The sequence below is a fragment of the Choristoneura fumiferana genome, chromosome 3 (assembly GCF_025370935.1).
Source record: "Choristoneura fumiferana chromosome 3, NRCan_CFum_1, whole genome shotgun sequence".
In the NCBI taxonomy this organism is placed as follows: domain Eukaryota; kingdom Metazoa; phylum Arthropoda; class Insecta; order Lepidoptera; family Tortricidae; genus Choristoneura; species Choristoneura fumiferana.
Genome location: NC_133474.1, coordinates 13,785,141 through 13,797,683, shown reverse-complemented (window position 1 = coordinate 13,797,683; position 12,543 = coordinate 13,785,141). Strand labels below are relative to the sequence as shown.

General features: G+C 36.3%; 1 protein-coding gene across 2 annotated transcripts in view; it reads right to left on the bottom strand.

Moving 5' to 3' along the window:
* Window positions 1–12,216, bottom strand: part of kkv (hyaluronan synthase-like protein kkv) — a 48,716-nt gene extending 36,500 nt beyond the window's left edge. Inside the window, exon 1 of one of the 2 annotated variants that reach the window (XM_074085746.1) lies at window positions 12,016–12,216. The gene's annotated coding sequence lies outside the window, so the exon portion shown is untranslated. The remainder of the gene's footprint in view (window positions 1–12,015) is intronic. The other variant, XM_074085747.1, reaches the window with a different exon arrangement.
* Window positions 12,217–12,543: the final 327 nt, after the last annotated feature.

The following is a 12,543-nucleotide window of genomic DNA, read 5'->3' as shown; positions in this document are numbered from 1 at the left end:
TTGACACCTATTATACATCGGTTTATTTATAGCAAACCAACTAAAACATAATTAAATTTGTTAATTACGTAGGTATGACTAATCAATTCTTCGGCACAAAAATATCCGCACATTAAGATCAGCACGCGTCATCAATCTTTTTTTTTTTCGTAATCGAGTAGATAGTGGCAACCCTAGCCTTAGGCAAACTTGTGGCATGTATGTTCTAAGAAACGCTTTGCAACATTACCCATCCTCGTATTAGCTTTAAATCATTACATTTACAAGTAAAAGTACATGAAGTAACAAAAAGACCATTATTACTTACCATATGAACACTGTACAGGAAGCTATCTTATGTATTTTCAAAGTAATGACAAAAGTTTTCGAGACACCAAAAAAACACTTAGCCGTTTCGCAAGTTTTGACATCGACTGCGTTCAAAACTATCATCGTTGCCATATTTTTTTTTCTTGAAATGGGTTGCCAGGTAAATGATAGTATTTCTCCCATTAATAGTAGTAATTAACCCTCTTTCGGGCAGTTGGGTAAAAAATAGATAACGCTTTACTAGAAAATCATATTTTTACAAAACGGGCAATGTTGTAGCTAGTTGGCAAAGTTGCAGCAGTTGGCGGCATGCGCTCATACAACGAGAGACAAAGAAGCGAGTTATTACTTTTGTGATTATGTATAATACAATGCTGAATGAGAGCCGTGGTGGCCTAGTGGTTTGACCTATCGCTTCTCAAGTAGAGGGTCGTGGGTTCAAACCCCGGCTCGCACCTCTGAGTTTTTCGAAATTCATGTGCGGATTTTCATTTGAAATTTACCACGAGCTATGCGGTGAAGGAAAACATCGTGAGGAAACCTGCACAAACCTGCGAAGCAATTCAATGGTGCGTGTGAAGTTCCCAATCCGCACTGGGCCCGCGTGGGAACTATGGCCCAAGCCCTCTTGTTCTGAGAGGAGGCCTGTGCCCAGCAGTGGGACGTATATAGGCTGGGATGACGATGATGATGATAATACAATGCTAACTTAGTTACAGGCCTCTCAGTAAAGCGCTAAGTCCGGCGATAGTTCAGGTCCGGCAAGGTCAGCGACTTGTACAGGCTGTGCAGAGCCAATGGCTGGACAATGCGCCTCGCCCTCGCAAATACCTCAAAGGCAATACCAGTCCCGCTTTGTCTTTATCTCCTAGCGAGAAATTGCAAATACTGCAGTACATAACCATTGCGCTATATATTATCTACATTACATTAAGTATACCTACATTCGCAAATTTGGTTCTGGAATGGAATTATGCAAGTTAAAAGTTTACGTCATACTGTATGGAGTAAATGTACGTTCTTACAATTACACAATTAAATATAACAGAAAAGCCGTATGTCTGTATATCATTTTAGACCACCAGCCTAATAAGTGGTCTATCCATTTTTAAACAAGTTCCTATCAAATTAAATATGTCGCTAAAGTCGAACTTTCAAGTTGACAGACACGTCTATTGGCATTCATCCATCTAAGATCGGCCAGGTGCGAGTCAGACTCGCGTTTCGAGGGTTCCGAATAAATTTGAAGGTACAGGTAGTCATTCATGATAACGCGTGCCGTGGCTCTTATTACAATGTCATTAATGTCTAATTTTGTCAAAATCACGCGTCTTCGTGGATGGCACTAGGTATATCTACTTATGAATATCCAGTGGTAGCCTTCTCCAAAGCAAAATGTATGCAGTGTGGGATCATTTTAGATGGGTCAGTGACCATCTAAAATTATAAGCAGACATACGGCTTTTCTGTTACATTTAATTGCGTAATTGTAAGAACTATAGTTTAAGATATTTTAATGTCAATTTATTCGCTTTTTTATTTAACATTTATTTCCTCAAAACCCTTGAATATATTATATTTCTTGAAATAAAATTAATTATAGCAGTAACATGCTGACTAAAAATACTCTACCTACTCATATTTCAAAGTCAACATGGGTTTTCATTTTCACATGAGTCATTTCTAAAACCCCCTAAAGGCTTTTTGTAGGACTAAAATTTAGGTTTTTTTTTATTAACATTTAATTGAATAATTAACGTTCGGATTTCTTCCAATAGCCTTTACTCGTAGCTGGTGATGTCTTGTATGATTAAAGAGAAATATTGGCAATAAATGTCATTTCGTGTTCAGGTATTCTATGAAGCGAAAGAGAAAAACACACACACATACACACAAAGAGAGAGATTACGATTTTTCGACTCTTTCGACTTTTTTTTGTAGTATCAAGCTCAAATTAAGTTTGATAGTCTTATACATTTTAACTCTACTAACTGAATTTAATATTGAATCTAGATTTAATTCACTTCAAGTACTAGTCATTAGTCATCATTAGTCATCAATTCATCACAAAATTTACTTTTAATTTGTTGACAAACTTCTAATAAAATACCTGACCTACGTACTGGTCACTTATACAAACTCCAATTGATACATAGCAAACGTGTAAAAAAACTAGCAGCTTATACTTAGCGGGCGAGGTCCCGCGCACTTTCACTGCCGGCCGCCAGCTGGCTTCCCCCTCCCCCCATCGATACAGCCTTCGACGCAACACTGCCTTACATTCGTTAGGTACGTATGCACTCGAAGAATGCCTTGTTCAATATATTGCTTGTCAGGAAATGTTTGATGCAATAGGCGGTGTTAGTGCATTTTTAAAGCCGTATGATGGGATTTGGTGTTACTTTTTCGTTTATGGTTTGAATTATTATCGAAAAATAAAATATTATCACCTTTACAGGAATATGGATTTTAAGAATTATTAAGTACTTACTCGACTGAGTCTTCCAAATAAATAATAAATAATAAATAAACGAACTTGAATTTACGCATCAGGGTTGAGAAACTGCGGTCGAAGGCATAATATATTTGTACAGTCACCTGCATTAATATCTGCCATAGAGCAGCGTGCAAAATGGCAAAAATATCTGACACGTCATACCGGCTCTAGAAATAGTCTTATCAGATATTTATGCATCGCTTTGTTGTGTCAGATATTTATGCTGGTGACTGGACTGTTATCTAGTTATTTTACATGTAGTTATCTTCTTAGGTAGTTCACAGTAGACTATGGAACCCTATAAACGTGACAACAAGACAAATAATTAGTGGAAGTATCGTTGGCGTTTTCAAATATGTAGGACCGCCTAACCCACCCAAGAAAGTGCTCACAATAAGTGTCATAGAGATTTTCCTTGTCAGTGAATGCGGTGTCACTATGATATTTTCTGTGAAAAGGTTCCACATGTCACGATTCAGCTGGCACGATAGTACATGAACTCAGATATTTTTATGGAGTACCTTGGAATACTACTTTATTACACCCTGTATAATTATTCCGTCGTAACGAGCGAGTAATATAGCATCGTGCCAGAAACGCGCCGGAGCGGGTCGGAGCTGCGGCCTCGGTGCGTCCGCTCGCGGCATGACTTAGGTACTTACCAAAGGTTGACTGGAAGAGATTCGATATATGATAGCCATGATAGGTATATGTACAAAACTTTTTAAAATTAATTCGGAATATTTCAGCACATAAGGTTAGGTTAGAATATCTCCGTAAATGTTTTTTTTTCTAATTTTGTTTAATAAAATATTTCCATATATTGAGTGATCTTGTACGTGTACCGTGGTAAAGCTTTCAGAAGTCAGTCAAATTAAACTAATCAATCGATCATCAATATTTTAGATTTACGTTGAAACACTTTATTGATATGGTAACTGGATCTGTGACTATGATTTGAGGTTGCTGACACGTCGCAACATCGAAAACAAAATAATAACAACCTTCAGATTTTCATAATATTTTAACAGTATTTCCGTTAGAGTTCATGTTTTGAGAGTATTTCCTCTGTAATAGTAATCTTTGCACAATTATATGTATTTGTACTAAGTACCACACGCATTAATTCCATTGAACGCGTCGATGTCTTTTATACTAGAAAGTAGCAAGGTCAAGTAAAGGTCGTTGGTTGAACTTATTAAAAACCAACATTATAAAATATGGCAACGAAGACTTGAAAAAAAGATTTACCAATGTTAGTGTGGTTATTTTTTATTTGTGTGTCGTGTTGTGCTAGACGCGCCTTTCAACACATCTAATAGCTATTTATTTTTGGACAGTTAGTGCATTATGTATTCTATTCATCCCAATTATTAAACTATGGTTATGTGTGCACGTGCTGTTAATTTCATCGCTCTACTTGCGAGATTTGGTTTCAATAGAGTTCATAATAAAACATTGTTCGTGTTTATTTTAAACATGTTATTAAGTTACTGTTACCTGTAGCTTTGCTCTTGCTATTAAATTTAATATTTTATTGAAATTTCGAAAAAAAACATGGTCTTTACCGTCATTATATGAAAAATATCCACGCAGAATTCCATGTCTCTAGCTTATCGGTTAAGTTTTTGAATTGTTACATGACTGTATATATCCCGATCCCGTAGAAATATTGGGATAAAAAATAGCCTATTTGTATTCTAGGGATCCAACTAAAATCTACATACGTAATTTCACCTTAATCCATCCAGCAGCTTAAGCTTGCAAAAAGAACAAACATGCACACATACACAAACTTCCGCATTTATAAATTTCAAAATATTAGTAGGATTGGTCAAACATTTTCTTGGGCCAGTCTAGCAACTCGCTGCGCATAACACCACAGCCTATCGATTTTTTGTTATCACGATATCAATAATTACCTATAGACGCTACTTTGTTGCGGTAACTGCAACTCTAGTTACATAGAGTTATTGACAGCTGATCATGCTGGGCAGAAAGAAAGCTATTACATAATACTATGCTGTAATAGGATATAATTGATTGCTTCGTTTTATAGCCACATTTTAGTGTGCGTGTGATAATGATAAATACAGTATAAGTTATGATTGTTTTTTGAAGTCTTTTTGTATTTTTTATTTCAACTCCAAATTCGTTACTTTTACGGGTATCCCGTGAAACCATATTGAAAATACAAACTGAGACATGGATGCACAGAAAAACCCCTTTCTTCTGTGCATCCATGTCTCAGTTTGTATTTTCGAAACAGTAAAAGTTATTAAAAAATAAGTATTATTATACTTGTGGTTCACTAAGAATAAGAGTAGCATAACAAAACCATTTGCCTAGAAAACTTTGCTGAAATTCCAATTAGATTCGGATTATCACTGCAAAATTGAGAATCCTAAATTGGATTCATTCAACAGTTATTCAATGTCACCTGGCTGTAATATTGCGTTTTCTGACCTGTTTATTTTGTACGTTAAGTAATACTCAGGCGTTACTTTGCGGAGCTCTGTGCTACCACACACACATGCAAGACGGCTAAGTCTGTACGACACATATGTATTTCAACATATTCCCGTAAAAGTACAGTCGATGTGTCAGCTAGACACTATTTTTCCGGCATTTAAGTTGTAAATATAACAAGAAAATATTATTCATTACATTGATGACTAATGAAAGACATAGATCGCTTGTAAGTATATTCGAATTCTTCCGGAATATTTCAGGTCATTGGGATAGATTTATTACGCCCCTGTATAGATTTTTCATCGAAACTTTTAACTCAAAGTATACAGTCATATTTGTTAATTAGACATGGATCTTTTTTGAAACAGTTTGTGACTACGATAAAAAAGGCCCTGAGAACAATTTACAGGGCTCTTCAGCCAAATACGACCTATTGAAATATTCAAGACGAATTTGTAGCCACTTTGTATACGTGTGACATGTTTCCATATGTTGGAATAAACATGATCAGTTTGATCTCCCTTTAGTTTAATGACAAAAAAAAATATTCGACACAATTCACAAAATGTCAAACGTGATACAATTCACTGTACAAATAAAAATGTAACCAATGTAGTAAATAATAGAGTTCATTTTGTTAAATTGCGTATTTGCAGACGCGTGGGTGCGCGTTGATGTCTTTTATATCGGCACGAGGAACTTGTAACTGTACGCCCGTGCGTACATTTACTTAGGTTCATGTTTAAACTGACGTAGCTTTAACATGAAAGTCACTGATTTTTATAGCTGACTTTCAATTTCTACACTTTACTTTCGATTTTAGCTTCACATCTTCGAATATTACTATTTAGTAGGTACCTTTTATTTTTCATGCATTGCTAATATAATTCTTACCTCATTATCTTATTGCTTACCTCAGAAAATCTCTGTGTATATACCTGTGTTTTATGTACTGCTTACTATGTATTGGTGTGAAATAAAGAGTTATTGTATTGTATTGTAATGTAATTATAATTTATTTGATTAATTTTTAGTTTTTTAAAAATTTAAAATTATTAAAAAATACATAGAAACTTTTTTGTTTATGGCTGTTAAGAACTGATTGCCTTGGTCTCAGACGAAGATTTTACTTTATGCACTAGGCATGAAAAGACATTTTATGTCGCCTAGATTCAGCATAAACACGAACTTTACGAGCATGAGAACATAACGCCTGTATTCCCAAATGGAGTAGGCAAACGTTACTGCTTCGGAGCCACTTTTAGCAATTTTAGGTGGTGGTAGGAAAGCGATGACGTTTATTTTGTGTGCTCGGACTCCAGTTTTTTTAGGGTTCCGGAGCCAAAATGGCAAAAACGGAACCCTTATAGTTTAGCCATGTCTGTCTGTCTGTCTGTCCGTCCGCGGCTTTGCTCAGGGACTATCAATGCTAGAAAGCTGTAATTTTGTACGAATATGTATGTAAACTATGCCGACAAAATAGTACAATAAAATGTTTAAAAAATTTTTTTACTGTACCTCCCATAGACGTAAAGTTGGGGTGATTTTTTTTCTCATCCAACCTTGTAGTGTGGGGTATCGTTGGATAGGTATTTTAAAATCATTAGGGGGTTGATAAAACGACTTTTCGATTCAGTTATCTGTTTGCAAAATATTCAACTTTAAAGTGCTAATTTTCATTAAAACCGAGCGTCCCCCCCCCCCTCTAAAATCTAAACCGGTGGGTGGAAAAATTTAAAAAAATCAGAATGGTAGTAAGTATACCAAACTTTCAAGGAAAACTATAACGGCTAAGTTTGCTTGAGAATTATTAGTAGTTTAAGATTAAATAGCAGCCTAAGGTATAAAATATACCTAAACTTGGAAGATTACGAAATCCTTAGAAAAATATAACTTATTTTTTTCGTAGTGGCTACGGAACCCTATTTTGGGCGTGTCCGACACGCTCTTGGCTGGTTTTGTAATTAATGTGGCCATGTGAAATGAAAATACACAAAAAGTGCATTACTAACGACCTACTACAGTCATAAATAATCGTCTGCAATATATATATGAAATGCGTTATTCGATTTAATTTGTTTATTTTATTACTTCTTGTGAAGACAGTCATAAGAAAGTCCGTGTCCTGAAATTAATTGATTGTGCCATATTAGACAGGAAATAGAAAAGGTCAACGTTATTATCGACACTACAGATTTACATGATCGAATAGATATATTATCTGAATTACGATATTTCGTTGAAATTATGTGTTTTGTTTCCTTACTCTTCGTAATGACAGCCAGCTATTTGATATTTCAAAGTCCGCCGTAATTGTAACCGCTAGTTGGCGCTGTCATCGCCCACCCAGCGAATAAGAACAAATAATAAAAATAAAATAAAGTTATGTGTAAATTATATAAGGAAATGTGTCTACTTTAATCAGAGACACAGTAAAGCTAAGTTACAACAGCATTATGCTGTTAAGACTCTAAAATAGATAAAAACTAATTTATTAAACCATTTAATCAAATGCAATTCGCGTGTAAACGTATAATTATACCTACAAAATCTCTAACAATATAGAAATAAAGTTCATTATTGCATGTGCTATTTTTTGTCTCCCGTCTTTGTTTCACTCTGTTCTCCAAACCAGTTTATTAATGGTTGATTCGTTGCTGTTTGAATTAATTTGGCAGCATATTTGCGTAAGCTTTTAAAATTAAAATAAATATTTCGCCATATCTAATACAGACAGCTACCTAATTAAATCTCAATTATCGTTTTAAACAAACGCTTAGTAACTTTTACTTTGTTGTTATAACGGCTATCGTAATACAGCCTCGAGACAGACAGCACAAGTTTAATAACAGTTTAACATACGGAACCCTAACAATACGCGTTAGCTCAATCGTAAGCCTTTCAAATCGATAGGCAATTAACAATTGATTTCCACATTAACATGCTATTAGTCGTCCATCTGCGAATTCGCTAACACTAATTGAAGCGCGCACCGAAGCCAAATCTTGTACATTATGTGGCCGAATGTAGTCACCTTCGCTTCACTGGCATTGTAAGCGGAGTCTGCGCTGCGGTGTTTTAGAGAGGGAACTCCGATTTGTGACTAATCAGTGAATATCGATGAACAAGGTTGAGCACAGAGAACAAGGGAAAGTGTGTCTGTTACTGTACTTACTGATCAGTGATCGGTCGCCGTGACGGAGTCAACTTTACTCCACGCTATGCTTTATTGATTAGAGAAAGTAAACAACGATATTTGCTGGTTAACATGTAAATGCAAAAGACTTCCTAAAGGTTCCCATTCGTGATTCTTCGAACCGGTAATGAATTACCTATCAGTTAAAGTTAAGATCAGAAAAAATGTGACTTATTTGATAAATAAAAGTTTCACTTAGTATGCAGACTTGCAGTACAAGCTTTGCTTAGTTTGGGACTAAATCAATTGGTGTAAATTGTCACATGATATTGATTTATTTGTTATTTTTCAGAGCGATTGTCCAATTGCCGAGGCAACTTTTTTAGGTTTTTGGTAAATTATATTAATCACAATAGAAAAGAAGATTACGTTTTAGAAGTAAAACGTCAAAATTCACATTTTGTAGTTACCTACATATGTTTATTTTAAAATCCTAGGTAATTAGAGAAAATTAAATCCATCGCCTATGTTACAACGAAACAGATAACCTTAGATGTGTTTCTTTGGATACTGTGTGTACGTAATTATGTCTGAGACACCCATTGTGGTTGTGGTAATGCCTATATTTCAGTGTTAAACTGCTAACGAGTCACAGCATGATGGTTTGAAGATCCTTGTCATTGTGAAACTGTGATGTGATGTGATCATTTCTTAGTGCTAACTTTTATTGCAACAGGTTTAGAATGTCAGAGGTGCGTCCGGACGTTCTATAACATTAATTTTGAGCTAAAGGTCAACGATTAGTGCTTATACAGCATGGAATGAAAATTTCAAAGTAGAATGTCGCTATAAAGTATGTACCTAAATGGGGTTATGTAGTAAATATACTTAACATTACCTTTACTAATTGCAAAAACATGCAAAGAACTTTTTAAAGTTACGGATAGAATAACAAAATGAATTTCCAAATCAATTCAAAAATGACAGAGTTTTGAGGTAACAAACAATAATGCAATCGAATTGAGAACCTTCTTCTTTTTTGAAGCCGGTTTATATACATGTCAATTAGCTGCTGCTGGCAGTTTGGTCTGTCTTCGTCTTCTTCCATCCCTTAATCTTAGTTCAAGCTGGGGTCGGATCTTGTTGGACAACAGTGCTCTGAGTGCTACTACGAAACTCGAAACTCTCGAAGTTCGTATCGTACCGTCCCTTTCGCTCTCGTATTAACAATAGTATAAGTGTCAGAGGGACCGCACGACACGAACTTCGAATTTCAAGTTTCGTAGTAGCCCTGCTGACTCCTATGCTTGTCATAGAATTTATTTCGAGCTAGACGAGTTCACTTTTCATGCTACCGTGTAAGGCGGTTGTCACACTACCGCCGCATTCCGTTGCGGCGTGCGGAGCGACGAATTCGCGTGCGGCGACAACGCACCACCGAACGGACTTGCTCCGCAACTCTGTCCGGAAGTGCGGTGCACGACGAACCGTATTTTATTTGTTTCGTATGCTCATTTTATGGCGCGCAATGTGGCATATCCCGTGTCCCGCACCGCATCGTCCTCTGGGAGTGCGCGAACCGTCGTGTGATTCGCACCTCCGCACGGAGAGACGAACCCAGCCCATGCGGTTTGCGTGTACAAATCAAGCTTCTACAGTACAAAGTTAAAAATCGCAGCACCGTACGCCGCTGCGATGTGCGTATTTGTCATTAAGCTGGTATAATGATTTAAGCTACCGGGTTTTTCACTAATAATGTTAATTTAATTACCATACGTGGTTCTTTTATCAATATTGAAGTCGTGATTGTGTCCCATCATAGATGTGGTATTAATTAGGTAGTAAGCTGGTATTAATGATTTCCAGATTGGAAAGTAGCCCTGTCTACCAAATTGTAAGTCTAATCAGATTTGTGGGAATCAGTAATTGTGCTGACGATCACGATTTCATACTCTAGCAATAAACATGCATTGTGTGAACCTTTGCGCAAGCCGCTAATGCCCAAATTAACGTTGCTAGAATGTAAAAATAATGCATATATAAATTATACTAATTTCACGTGAACCAAGTGCGTAAGGTCGGATGTTAATTGCATTTAATTATGGTCGCGGAAATCACAAAATTGTTCTTGCTCGAAGTGAGAACGACCCACTGCCGGAACCGGATGTAAGCGAGGCCTTTTGCAGGGCTGACGTTTCATTCGATAAGTCTGAGCTAGTTTTTGATAATAATATCTAAGTTTCTAATAAGAATTACTGTTTACGAAGATGTACTAAGTAAGGAGCTAAGTATTAAGAACTCTTTTATCTACTACTAGCCTTTACCCACAATTTCGCTTGCGTGAAAAATTTGTTAAGATACTAAATTTATTTTCGATATCATTTCTGGCAATTCCGATTGGAATTTAATAAAATCGCTTGGATTTTAATCCAATTGTAATTATCAAAAGTTACATTGCGGGGAAGGGGGTGATTCAGCCCTCAAAACTACCTACTTTGTCTCGTTGAGACATTTGCTTTCAAATACATTTTGATAATTGCAATTGGACCTTCGAGTTTGAGATGTAATTTTTGGTAAAATCGCTACATTTTAATCCAATTGGAATTAGCAAAAATTACATCTCGTAAGTAAATATGTATCTCGATGAGACAGTATAGATGTACTTCCATCTCCCCTTGTTCAAATGTTCAAAACCTTACATTAATATTGTATTGACCATATTTTTGTTGCATATATTTTCTTAGCGTGTGAAGATATTTTGGACCTTCCCAACTGTAACTGTGTACGCTGCTGACAGTTACCGACCAACAAGTCTACAGATTGGAGCTATTAATAATGTTGGAACATGTGTCTATCTATAGCAATGGAGTCGTAGGTACTTATGATCGCGTTGGCACCGAATATACAATTACATTTATCTAGTGGTGACTGTACAGTCGAAGAAACTGAATCGCGCAGAATGGAACCTTTTTCACGATTTCTGTAGCAGATGTTTGAAATGTCAACATGACATTTACAGCTAAACGGTTCCATTTCGGTATCTCCATGATCAAGTTTCTTCTGAATGAACAGAGGTCCTTATTTTTGTATCGAGTAGCTAGGTCCAAATCTCATAGGAAGTTAGAACTCTCACATTACTGGTGAGTCAAGGATTTCTAAAGCGTATAGAAATTTTAATAGCGCTTGTCCTTGTTTCTTATTCATACACCTAACGCCTACATTCACTTTTGTTTATCTACGTAAGCCAGTCAATATGCTGTACCATGTGTATTTACCACTTTTACTCATAGAAATTATAAAACTATTTCAGTAGGTATCATAAAATTAACCTGATTACCAGAATTCCTATAGAGAAACCGTTTCTCTACTTTCTCGAGTGGAAGCAAACCAGTACATAACTCGATTAAACTTTCGTATGACTGAAAGCTTTGTAACGTATTACTGCAGAACTGGTATATAATAAGTATTATGCAATTTAACATTTTGTTATAAGTTGAAACTTTGCATACTTTCGCAGCTGATCGGTCTTAAAGCTGCGTGAAAGGTCAATTGGGAACGTGATCATTATTATTTAAGTTATTAATTTAAATTACTCTGTTACCTTATAGGAAGTTTGGTGTGTGAGAAAAAATCCTGGTTTTGATTAAGTCACTTCACAATGTTTGAGTAAGGCGTAGAGTGCACTCGCGTTATGTCAGTGGACATGGTTCGCGCGTGCGCTCTGTCGGGCCGCGGCGCGATCACTGCGGCCGCGCAGCCAGCGGACCCGCGGTTCCTCGGTGAATCAGAAAGACCTTACCTTACTCTTCTTGTATGTCCCAACCGAATTTTCCCAGAACAGAATTTGATTTTGAGATAAGCATTGTTTCGAATAAGGTCAGTCCCATCCGCGACGAGAAGGGTCAAAATGAGAACAACTATCGTCATATTGTAAAAAAATACCTAATTAATGACTTTAATGACAAATTTTGAGAGGTCACAGTCACCAATGTTGGGATGAGCCCTTCCAATGCAATAAATAAAACAATACGTCTGACATCCGAATACTTACTTCACGGTCGAATCAAATTTCTAACTGTTTATTGCATTCTGCTGTTCCTTTCAGTATTTGTATTCTAATATTTTAAAT